The sequence below is a fragment of the Patella vulgata genome, chromosome 3, assembly GCF_932274485.2.
Source record: "Patella vulgata chromosome 3, xgPatVulg1.2, whole genome shotgun sequence".
NCBI classification, from domain to species: Eukaryota; Metazoa; Mollusca; class Gastropoda; family Patellidae; genus Patella; species Patella vulgata.
Genome location: NC_065881.2, coordinates 72,236,719 through 72,249,555, shown reverse-complemented (window position 1 = coordinate 72,249,555; position 12,837 = coordinate 72,236,719). Strand labels below are relative to the sequence as shown.

The following is a 12,837-nucleotide window of genomic DNA, read 5'->3' as shown; positions in this document are numbered from 1 at the left end:
CAAACATACATCTAGAGTTATTATTGGCTATCTAACAACTGGTATAAGGTATAATGAGCATACTCCGTCAAACTTGCGACACCCGTCACCTCATAAACCTAAGCAGTATTCGATGCTTATAAGGTACTTAAATTCGAAGTACGTATCACTTTGACGAATTTATATTAAATAAGTGTATGCATATATTTTTGAATGCTGATGTTTGAAATGTAATCCCATATACAAACAGGGAACTAAAAATATAGTAACTGGTGTTTTGTCACTGGAGTCCCCATGCATAAGGACCTGGAACCAACCCAAACAGGGTACCGAGCCAAAGCCCGATACCAAGCCAAATCCTGGTACCAAGCTAAAACTGTGGACAGAGCCGGGTACAAAGCCACAACCGGGTGCAGAGACAACATGGGTGACGAGTAAAACCATGTACCGAGTCAAACGGTGACAACGATACTTAGTGAATTTTTATTCTAAGTCAAACTGATTAATTTATCGTCAACTCAAAACTTTGGTCATTTTGTTATAATTTTAATTTCTATGGTTGCTTGAATAATGCGAGGTAGGAAAATTTTGCCCGGGCAGCGGCGTCTCCGCCTACTCTTCTTCGATTTGCAGTCTTTAATGGTTTTGTGTACCTTCCAAAGACTAATTGCCCCTTCCTAGTCAGCATAACAGGGACCGCCACTGAAAGTTCTTCTGGTCCATGCTGGATATTCTAGCCGAGATCCAGTATCCTGACCGCTCTACTACCTCCCTGTGTTGAGTTTGTGTAGCCTACTGATGGTGAGAGAGAGCAATGGGGTTTAACGCCCACTCGACACAAACTAGGTCATTTCGGGACTAACATATGGGTTAATTTTATTTCAATAATTCGCTTGCACATAGGGGTCTTTAGCAGTGGGAGGAAACCGAAGGACCCGGAGAAAACTCACGAGGTTGGACAGGCGATCCTACGCCTTGTCACGTACAACTGGGGATTTGAAACCACACCAGTCGACTCAATGACAGACTTTATGATACATCGCGCGCTAACCATTCAGCCATCCACCCCCAACCCCCTACTGATGGAAGTTGCTGGAAAGTTATGCTATACTAACTAGTCGTATATCTACCTGCGTCAGAAAAGGTAGCTAGGATGCACATTATAGCAGATCATTTGCACCGGATGGGTGGTCATTAGCCCACGAAAAATAATAAAACTGCATGTCATTGACCTGCAGAGAGAGTCGTCTGAATGGATAAATCCATTAACTGCAAAACCTAATGATACATAGCTGGATGATCGATAAAGTTTGACATTTGTATGGTATTATACATGGACGATATTTGTTAATGGAGTTCAATGCATCTCACGACCTGTACTTTATGGACAAAAATGTCAACATTGGTCAGGCTGACATGGATAATTTGCGGTAATCGTTTTTCATCCGGGTTGCCCTTAATATACATTAAAGGTTGTTTTAACAAAACGGTATGAATGGTGTTTACGTTTATAAACAGATATGGTGTCTCCTTCACACCAACGTGCAAAACACACCGATTTAGATAGTAATTATTATTTATGAATAAACTAATAATTTCTTTACACCCGATTTTTCTTTATCTTATATGTATTATACATGTATATGAAAAGGGGCCCATGCACTGTGTACATATCCTACTTAATACCCATTTGTTAGGCTGAGAAAACCGAGAAAGATAAAGGAGTGTTTGATGAAGACTGTTTTCGCAGTGAATGAAAAGGATTCAATATGAATAGACTCTTCTTTGTCTGGTCACGGTTGAGTAAGATATCTGTGTAATATATAAGCAACACGCGTATATATCATTCATAAAGAAATAAGACAAACTGAAGAATTAGTTCGGCTTGATCAATAACGTAACACCATATGCATTGGTGGTGTAGGCCCCTTGTCCTTTCATAATACGTTTTTCTCAGCGTTGGATATATAATCACGAACGTATATTACCGCGGATTAAAAGAATATTAGAACGTTGTTTTTGAAGATCACACAAGCTTTTTGTTAATAAAAGGCTAACCCTATGCACTCTATTCAGGTATCTGAATGGAAGTATCTGCTTTACACCCATCAACGGTGTCTATTGTACAGCGGGATGACAAAGATTAGGTTTATGAATGAAACGTCTGTATTATGAATGACGACAAACTCTTAACGTGTGGTCTTTGAACTTAAAAAGGAGATCTGTGACATTCGGTAATATATAAACCAACGACACAAGGTTGCTTGATTTTCCGATGTTCTTCAGTGTCAGTATCTGATTATGTTTTCATACTATCACCCAAATGTTAGCCGGGCTGTTTATAAAGTATATATGTTACTTTATCATCATAATACATTTGTGGGAATTAATACATTTCACCATATCCCTTTCAATATCACTATACGTACTGTCTATCAACAGTGTAATCATTGACTAAGACGATGGTGGCTATCTTTTTATCATTAGTTTGTTTAAAATCTGAGATGTATGTATTCATAATATATCCTAAAATGTGCTATAAGTAGGCTATATTTAAAATCAGTATTCCAGAATAAACAAATAGACTTAACACAATAACAAGTAGACTTTAAGCAATAGGAAGGCGACTTTACACAAAACAAGTAGACTTTACACAATAACAGGTAGAGATTACACAATAACAAGTAGACGTTAAACAATAATATGCATCCATATCGGCCCAGAGAATAATACAATTGATCCCGCCTGTGCAAGTTCTGGCCATCTTGTACTACCAAGGAATATTTTACGTGCACGGGAATGTGTACACGGGACCTCGGTTTTTCGTCCCATCCGAATGACTAGACGGTTGACGTTGTCAGGCCGTCTGTACTACCCTCTGTATTTTCTTATAATAGTCCGTCGATGCATTTGCAGCCCTTTTATTTATCAATTGTAAATAAGGAAAAGAGTTATGGGAGAGAGATAGGGGGCGAAAGAGGGAGACTGGGGAGAGGGGGGGTAATCCCCACTGACACTAACCATGCATATGGTGCGTATTTATTTCCATAAGTCTTTAGAAGAGGGGGTACCTGTAGAAATCCCCCAAAGTTAGCCAGGGGACACAACTCCCTGCCACATACAATGAAGGGATGGAAACCACAACCAGCTTTATCAATGATATCCCTTAGACCACTCGACCATCGTACATCCTAAAAATCACTATAAAGGTGTTTATTCATATGTTTCAAATGACTTGATCATGGGATAGTAATGGCCTGATATATTCTCTAAACATCTCTTTGTCGATTATTTAAATATTGACTTTTAAGTGGTGATATCGCCGACAGCAAACTCTTTCCACGGGAATACAAATTCAGCGAGAACTCGCCACCCCTTGTTAATTAACGGGGTAAGATGGCGTAAACATGGATAACCTCCTTCTAGACAGGTGATAAAATCTATCTAGCAGTTTGAAAACACGTAAAGGTTAAACAATGATTACTAGTGTTAAATCACGTCTTAACACCTGAATAGAGAAACATTTCCTTTATAAATAATGAGGCTGTACTTATTTAATTAACATGTAAACCTCATTGGTGAAGTCCTGCTAGTTGATAGGGAAATATAAATGTTATGCTGTTTGAATTTACCCAATAAATGATGAGTGGTATGAAAGAGAGAGAGAGAGAGAGAGAGAGAGAGAGAGAGAGAGAGATGTGGTTTATCGTCCACTTGACACAAACTAGGTGATTTCGGGACTACTATATAGTTAAATAGGGTATTAGTAATTCGCCTGTACGGGAAACCGGAGGACCTGGGGAAAACCCACGTAGTTGGACAGGCGACCCCACTCATTGTCATGTACAGACTGGGAATCGAAACCACGCGTTAGACCATTCGGCTACCCAACCTACGCCATGCCATTAGGAACACAATATCCACAGCTAGAATATTCCGAAACATATAATTATGCACAATAATTGTCTGGGGATATGTTTTAAAAACGACACTATATTATTAAAACCGCATATCCATTGCTATTCTGGATATGGAATTATTATGACCCGCATATCTTATGTTAGTCCTTGAATGGTTTTTATTTTGTAATTATATTGAATAAAATATTATTTAAACCATATAAGTCGTGGGTTCGAACCCGGTGTTGACCGAGAAAGTTTATCGGTTTTTTTTCGGCGTGGTTTCCCTTGTCAGTGGTGCAGGACGGGGGGGGGGGGGCTGACAAGGACAACGGTCTACACATTGACGTGCACGTCAAATATCCCTTGGTAGTTAGAATTCAATATAAGAGTAGGCGGTGGCGCCGCTATCCGGGCAAAGGTTCTCTCATAGCACACTGTATGGCATATAACCATCTTCATTAACCCAGTCGGGACAGAACAGTAGGGCGTTAAACCCCATTTCATTTCATATTCAAACGAAATAAGTGCGAAAACTACAATGGTATGTATTTTAATTTTCTATGTTTCTCTTAGATCACCCCAGATTATTTTCTAGATTAATCAGTTCATTCATTCATTTACCGAGAACTAGTTTGTCTTCATTCAAATAAGATGTCATTTGATAGGACGTTCTATTGTGATTGAAATACACATAAATCATAATAGAAACCAGCAAAAGAAAGATATCATTTAATCAAATATACATTATGTCGCCACAAATATAACCTTTTGTCACCAATAATGATCTTATCACATAGGTATCTAGTTTGATGTGCCCGTTTAAAATGCAAATATAACGTATATCCTACACTAAGAGGATCTCCGACAGACAATTGGTATATTACGACGAAGGATACGAGACAATCGATAAAGTCGAGAAAGGCAATTTTAATCATATAAAACTTAAACTAGACACCGGGATGATGATCTAAAGTATCGTAAAAAATCATAAAATCCTACTGTGACGATATAGTGAAATATTGTGTTGTTTAAATAGAACAAAAGTACAGAAAATATTTCGCAACTCTTGAATGATTGTAATACAAAAGGGCTACACATTCTGTTTATCTATTTGAGGATTAGTATCTGATGTTCTAGATGTGTACGCACGACACCCACTACTATTTATAGCTAACAAGGGCAACAGTCTGGACTTGGATTTCAGAAGGTAATGGCTACTGAGCATAGACGATATTCAGCAGCTTAGTAATTAAAATACTACAGTACTATCGAGCTTCACAGCAAGGCGTATTGGAATATTCCACTTTTGGTATTTTGAATCCCCGTACTCTCCCCCATAGCTTCATGTGTGTATTTGTCAATACAGAAATTCACGCCGTTGGAGTTTGAAGTGTATATTCATAACAGAAACGTTAAACGCCGAGATTAAGGTTTTGATTTCGCGATAAAGATTTAGTTACGACTTCTTTTCTATTTGAATCAAAACTTAATCTTTATTAATGTAATGCGATACTTTCGACTGAAACACGTTGTAGTAGGTGCAGGGAAAGACTATACGAATACATACGACGACGTAGTTTGAATTGATTTTATCTCGAGAAAATCAGTTTTATAGTCCGTCGTCGCCAGCGTAGCTTTAAATTCGGATATTAAATTGAAACTAAAATAAAACTACAGATATGCTATAAATAATAAAACAATGTCAGTATGTACAACTTCCTGATATAATGTCAAATATAATTTTTGAAAAAACGTGACGATGCTGATAGTGATGTTTTTCATCAAATTGGTGTTATTTAGTACCATGTAATGCCGAAAATAGTCTATGCGTATATATAAATATAATTGTTAAAAATACACAAAACAGTCTAAACAATTGAGTTGTTGAACTAAATCCCGACGCCAGAAATAAACGTTTAAGTAACCTGTATCCTATCTCGTATTATGTGTTAAACTAAATAACACTTACAATTAATATATACTTGAAAAAGAACTATTATTATCTATACTATTCACTTGATCAATCATTTACATTATTCACTTTATTAATAATTGACTTGATAAATCACTTGATCTGATTTATATTATTGACTTGATAAATCATTTGATTCATATAATGGACTCTGATAATTGCTTTGATGATTTATATTATATGACTTGTATTTTCTTTCGCTTGATTAATCATACTTATCACTATTCACTTGATAAACCATACTTATTATTTATATTATTCACTTGGTAGGTCATACTTATCATGTTTATTATTCACTTGATCAATTATACTTATCATTTATATTATTCCCTTCATTTTATCATTTATATTATTCACTTGATACGTTACACATATCATTTATATTATTCACTTTATACGTCATTTTTATCATATTTCACTTGATACGTCATTTTTATCATTTATATTATTCACTTGATACGTTACACTTACCATTTATATTATTCACTTGATATGTTACATTTATCATTTATATTATTCACTTGATAAATCACGCTTATTATTTTTATTTTTCACTTGATAGATCATATTCATATTTCATAGCATCCACTTGTTAAATTACGCTTATCATTTAATTATTATTAACTTAATAAATAAATTAGAATATGTATATTTGTGTACATGATAATCACACTTATTTTACAAATACTAATGTTAAACTATGTTCATGGATTTTGTTTAACAATGTAGAAATATCACTTACCTTAGTCATAGTAAGTAACAGAAGATTGCAGGAATTTGAACTTATGATTAACACATCGGCTGAAAATGTAATTATGAGAAATGAATTATATTATAAACTATAATAATAAAGAAATTACTAAATTAATTCTAGAAGCCTGTCGTTTCTCGCTATTAGTTCGAATTTAACTTCCGATAGAATTGGATTTGCACCGTTCGGCAAATTTCTTCAAATGTCACAATAACAAAAAACAAAATTGAAGCGTCAAAACCGGTAAGTATTGCAATCAATTACCATAAGTAGCTCACTAACCAGGGGGTCTGAGATTCGAAAAGGTTATTTGTGATTTTACTGCTTGGATTGCTCTTTTAGAGGAGTAGGATGCAGGTTCCGGCAAGGAACAACATCTAGTCGTTCGGATGGGACAAAAAGCCGATATACCGTGTACAATGTTGGCGTGCACATACAAGAAGCCTTGGTATGTTGGCGTTCGATGACGAGTAGGCGGAAACGCCGCTTTACAGGTAAAGATTCCCTTATAGCACACTCCGTGATGTATACCTGTCTTCGTTATCCCGGTTGGTGCGGATTATATAATTATCACGCTAAACTGCGTAGCTGTCATGAAAAAACGTGATATTAATGGTGATATCAAGGCAAACTATGTATGAGGCCCCCTTGGGATCACTCGAATCTCCTTGATTTATAAACTGGAGAACCGAATGTATTTTAAACCAATCAAAAGTATTGTCTTTAGCTTCAAAGGTCCGTCGTCGAGTGAAGTGGCGTGGTTTCGATCACTCCCTACCTCCCACTGCCGAACACCCGTAAGCGCAAGCGAATTATGGAAATAAAATTGTACCACGTGTTACCCCCGATATGACCTACTCTCCCCCCCCCCCTCTCTCTCTCTCTCTCAAGCTTTACAGATCGAAAGCCCCCCCCTTTAAGTCAAGTTGTTGTAAGTTATATTGTCGATAACAGGTGTGAGAGCGATGAGAACAGTTTGTATTGCCATTGGCCAAGGATTTCTCTTTAACAACTTGTCGTGTTAGAACGTCTGACTAACCAGTTGCTACATTTATCAAGCGTAACACAGAAAATGTGAAAAAGACAAGACCTCGACATTTCAGCTTCGAGATAAATACGGCATTTACGCACACAAATACGATATAAACACCAAGAAGAAAAAAACGCAGACGCAGAAAAAGTCGTAACATCGAAATGGATCCAAAGGCCAATGTCATGTCATATGTCATACAATAATAATATACAAACATGGTGTACGATTTTACCACGTAGAGCTATAATGGTTTTATCAAAGGCAACGCCCCTGTTAACATGAATGCATATCACTCTTATTTAGTTCAAGGATTAATAATGAATCCAGTATAATTATATAGGTCTTACAAGTTAGCATTAACGGGGATGCTATAACACATCTAGTGCAATGCCCGTCGGGAGTTTGCTGAATTGTTTCAATAGTAAGTGCAGAAGAATCGCACTACAAATCCGATAAGACAAATTGTGGACACGATAAAATACAAAGACACTGCAAGGTTTAAACAACTAAATACCAAATCAAGTGAATGGATCCGAGGTCCAGTCGTAAGCGTCCACTGCACTGCCATTTAGTAATTGAACAGGATATACAAAGGCCACAATTCTATGGAATCCAATTTTTGCTTATAACTGAGCGATATTTCCACTAGGCTTCTCTAGTCTTTATCAAACATCGAAACGTCGCTCAGTAATAAGCAGTAATTATATTCCATAGAATTCGGGAATCCTCGGGCTTCTTCGTCATCCCATATACAGTCCTTGCGACATGCTGTCTGCATTTCGTTTTAAATGAAAGTTATTCATTAGAATTACTGCATGGCAAAATATAGGCTACCGAAAATCTGCCATAACTGTAACATCGCCCTGTTTGGAAGTGGACGTTAAACCCCACTAATTAAGTCTGTAACCTTATTTTCATTGCAAGCGTAATCTATAAAACATCTTAAATTTTATTTTGGATTCAAATGTTCCTGAAATAGTATAGTTCTCCACACACAAATAATTTCCGGCAAATTTTGGAAAAATGTACGTTGTGTTATTACAACAAAAAAAAACCCCAACTTAATGTTTTGTAGCCATTAAAATTGCACCTCCTGCTACGTTTAAACCAATGAAGCTGCAAGCAAAGATAATGTATATATATATATATGGTCATGATACTATGTCGTATAAATGAGAAAATGAAATGAAGTAAAATAGGGTTTAACGCAATACTGGTCTGCACTGACTGGGATAATGAAGACGGGCATACGCCATACGGTGTGCTATGAGGGATATTTTGCCTGGACTGCGCCACTACGGTCTACTCTTATTTCGAATTTCAACTGCCAAGGGTCTTTTACGTACACGCCAAGATTTCCGAACGATTATACGTTGTCCCATCATTCTGCACTATTGGCAAGGGGGAACCACACCGGAAAATCCCGAAAAACGTTCTAGGGCAAAACCAGTATCGAATACAGAACCTCCTGATAGTGAACCAACGTCCTGCTCACTGAGCTACCACGGTTTCCCATATAAATGAGATATCGTTACGAGCAGTGTTCCACATATTGAAAACCATTTTAAATAAACATGCACGGCGACCTGACTCATTTTTTTCTTCATCTTTATACTAAAAGTTCCAACAAACCTTTATCCTGGTATATTCACGTAGCTAACAATTTTGAATTCACTTTGACATTTAACTTAATTACCCGAAATGTGCCGTTCCGCGGTAGACGAGCGACCAGAGTACTGAACTCTCTGCTAGAATGTACCAGGTTCGAATACTATAGCTATGACCTGGTTCCCATTGTCAGGGATAGCGCAGGTGGGTTGACAATAAAACTTGTATAGTCGTTGGAATAGGACGAACATACGAGATCCAACCGTGAACTAATTGGATAGGAGGTGGAAACGTCGCTGTCCGGGCAAAATTAACACCCCTATCATTGTACAGTTGACCGTTTTAGTCTCAAAATGACCTATGAACTATGTTGAGGAGACGTTAAAATCCATTCCTATCTCATCTGAAACCGTGAACTAATTGGATAGGAGGTGGAAGCGCCACTGTCCGGGCATAATTATCACCTTAACATTGCATATTTGACCATGTTAGTCTCAAAATGACGTTAAACCCCATTCATATCTTATCTGAAATGTGGTATAAGGTGCTCTAGGAAAATCAATCTATAGCTGCATAGTTTATTTTAGTCACCGTTACGTAAGAAACGCGAATAGAACTATATTCAATTCAACATTGACTTCTGTCTGACAAATAAATATCATATTCATAAATAGCATTTCACGTGTGCAAATAGTTGGATTCACAAATATAGATTAATCTTGGAAGATCAAATAGAAAATGTTCCGTTACGAGAACCATGATGAAAATGATAAGAAAGATTTGACATTTGAGAAATTTGAGCGCGGAGTAAATAAACACGCTCTTTTATTGATTAAGTTTAAATCTAATGCTAACTGCTTCTCGAGTTAAAAGAACCCAAACAAGTTTTTTCCTCGTTTGTTCTAGTTCAACTGGCGTTCGTCCAGCTATAACATATATTATGTCTGGGTCAGGCTTGCTCCATCTGTCTGCTTAAAACCCACTTAGTCAACTTACGTAATACTACCGACTAGAAGAATCGTGTTGGCTAAAAACCACCGAGGTCTCTCTAGCGTGCTGTCAGCCAACCTTCAGCATGCTAAGTGTGTTTAAAGCAGCATCGGCAATATTATTCTATCAAAAGTATTAAAGGAGCATGGAATTATTGTTCAGTCAGATATAAAGCGAAGGAAATGTGGTTTAACATCCACTCGACACAAAACATGTCATTTCGGGACCAACACATGGTACAATTAATATTTCAATAATTCGCTTGCATAATTAGCAGTGAGAGAAAACCGGAGGATCCGAAGAAAACCCACCAGTTTGGGCAGGAGACTTTAATCTTTTTCATGGAGAACCTTGAGGTCGAAACCATGCCACTTGTCTCAATGGCAGACCTTATGTCCTAAATCGCTCTTATTAGACCACTCGACCACCCATCCCGCCTTCAATCGGATGGTGCTGAGTATTATATTGGATACGCCTATATTCGGCCCGGTTTCACGTACGCCTAGGGTGTCTGGACCTGGACAATGTTCCCAGACGTTCAAGAAGAACTCTCGATTTTACATTTGCCAACCATTACAAAAAGTATCTGTTTTTTTAAATCCCTACATTTTGTTATTTGAAGGAAATTATCCATATTGTCACAGAAATATCTGTGACTTACGATAAATTACTCGTATTCTTACCATAAAATCTGTTGTTTTAGTCGGTATTTTTACATACTTTGCAGTATATTAACTGATAGAAACTGTTTATTAACAATATAAATGATATTAATAATGAAAAGAACTGTAATATTCCAGAATATCTAGTACATTAACGGCACCTTTCTGTTAAATCACAAAGTTATACTGTTGGATTCATTGAACACATGCGCGTCGCAGACTTAACTTATGGTGGTGAATGTTCGAATGTACGCTGACGATGCAGAAAAAAAAAGAACAGAGGGAAATTAACAATAAGGTGTGAAGTTAAGTCTTCCTAATAATATGTATGTGTGAAGGCAGGTCTACAGCATAGGTATATACTGACTATGTTATTGGATTTAAAGACACATCCTCTGTACTGTCTGTTCAGTTTGCTGCTTTTTTATGTTTGGAATCTGTGATCAATATAGAGGCCAATCAAATGTATGCTGTATTGTAGAAATATTTGAAATCGACCATATCCAAAGTATTAATGTGTATATGATGCTGGCTTATTAACCATTAGCCAAGAAAGCTATCCATGCTTGTTTTGCAACTTGCGCTTTCTTTTCAGTGGTGCAGGTTGGAATTGGTTCAGTTTTGACTAACAACTGGGGCCCTGTGTGTTATTGACAGTACATGTTAAAGAACCGTTAGCCCCAAACACTTATCTCCGCTGCCTTGGCAAGAAGTCGCCGAAAGGATAAAACAATACCATATGCAGGAATTTTTGTAAATTCATGACTGAAAAATTACATGTACAGAAAATAAATTATTTTTTTACAAATGGTTTTGTTTTATATTTAACCAAAATAATTATGTTAAAGAACAGAAAATCTTCTGGCAGCAGATTTACCAGATTTTGTCCTGTAATTTTACCTGTTTTTCAACAGAAACATGCTACTGTGACTTAACAGAAATTGTCTGTTAAAAAAAACAGAATAAAAATTACAGAAAAAAAATCTAGAAAATCTGCTGCCAGTTATATAATATGTATACTGAATCGACAGAAATAGCGTCTAGTCGTTCGGATGGGACGTAAAACCGAGGTCATGTGTACACGTTAATGTGCGCATAAAAAAAGCATTGGCAGTCAAAAGTCGAAAGCGTTATATGAGTAGGTTATAATGCCGGGGATCACGGTGGCTAAGTGGGTAAGGCGCTGGCTCGCTAGCCTGGAGGTCGGGTGTTCGATCCCTGCATTGGCCGAGAAAGTTCATCCAGATTTTCCGGCGTGGTTCTCCCTTGTCAGTGATGCAGGACGGAGGGGCTGACAAGGACAGCTGTCTAGTCGTTCGGATGGGACGAAAAACCGAGGTCCCGTGTACACATTGGCGTGCACGTAAAAAATCCCTTGACAGTTGGAATTCGATATAAGAGTAGACCGTAGTGCCGCTGGCCGGGCAAAATTTCCCTCATAGCACACTGTATGGCGTATGCCCGTCTTCATTAGCCCAGTTCGGAGCAAAACAGTAGGACGTTAAACCCCATTTCATTTCATTTCGCTATAACGCCGGTGTCATAGCACACAGCACGGCCAAAACACGTCTTGACCCGGTTGGTATTGAAAAATAGGACGCTAAATCCCTTTTAATTTATTTCATTTTGTGGTGAGAATTATTACAAGTAGCTTGAAATGTCGTTCTTACTGGAGAGAGAGAGAGAGAGAGAGAGAGAGAGAGAGAGAGAGAGAGAGAGAGAAATGGGTTTAACGTCCACTCGACACAAACTAGGTCATTTCGGGACTAACATATGGTTTAATTTTATTTACATAATTCGCTTGCGCGTAGGGGTCTTTAGCAGTGAGAGGAAACCGGAGGACCCGGAGAAAACCCGTTCTTACTGGGAATAATAGTATAAAGTGCGCATAGTTCAAACTCTTAATACTTTCAATTTCATGTTATTTTATGATTTTTAAA

General features: G+C 37.4%; 1 protein-coding gene across 2 annotated transcripts in view; it reads right to left on the bottom strand.

Moving 5' to 3' along the window:
• The window catches only part of LOC126814729 (matrix metallopeptidase-21), a 112,902-nt gene that overhangs the window by 78,439 nt on the left and 21,626 nt on the right, over positions 1-12,837 (bottom strand). For both annotated transcript variants that reach the window (XM_050540087.2, XM_050540088.2), the window contains exon 2: positions 6,596-6,654. The gene's annotated coding sequence lies outside the window, so the exon portion shown is untranslated. The remainder of the gene's footprint in view (positions 1-6,595; positions 6,655-12,837) is intronic.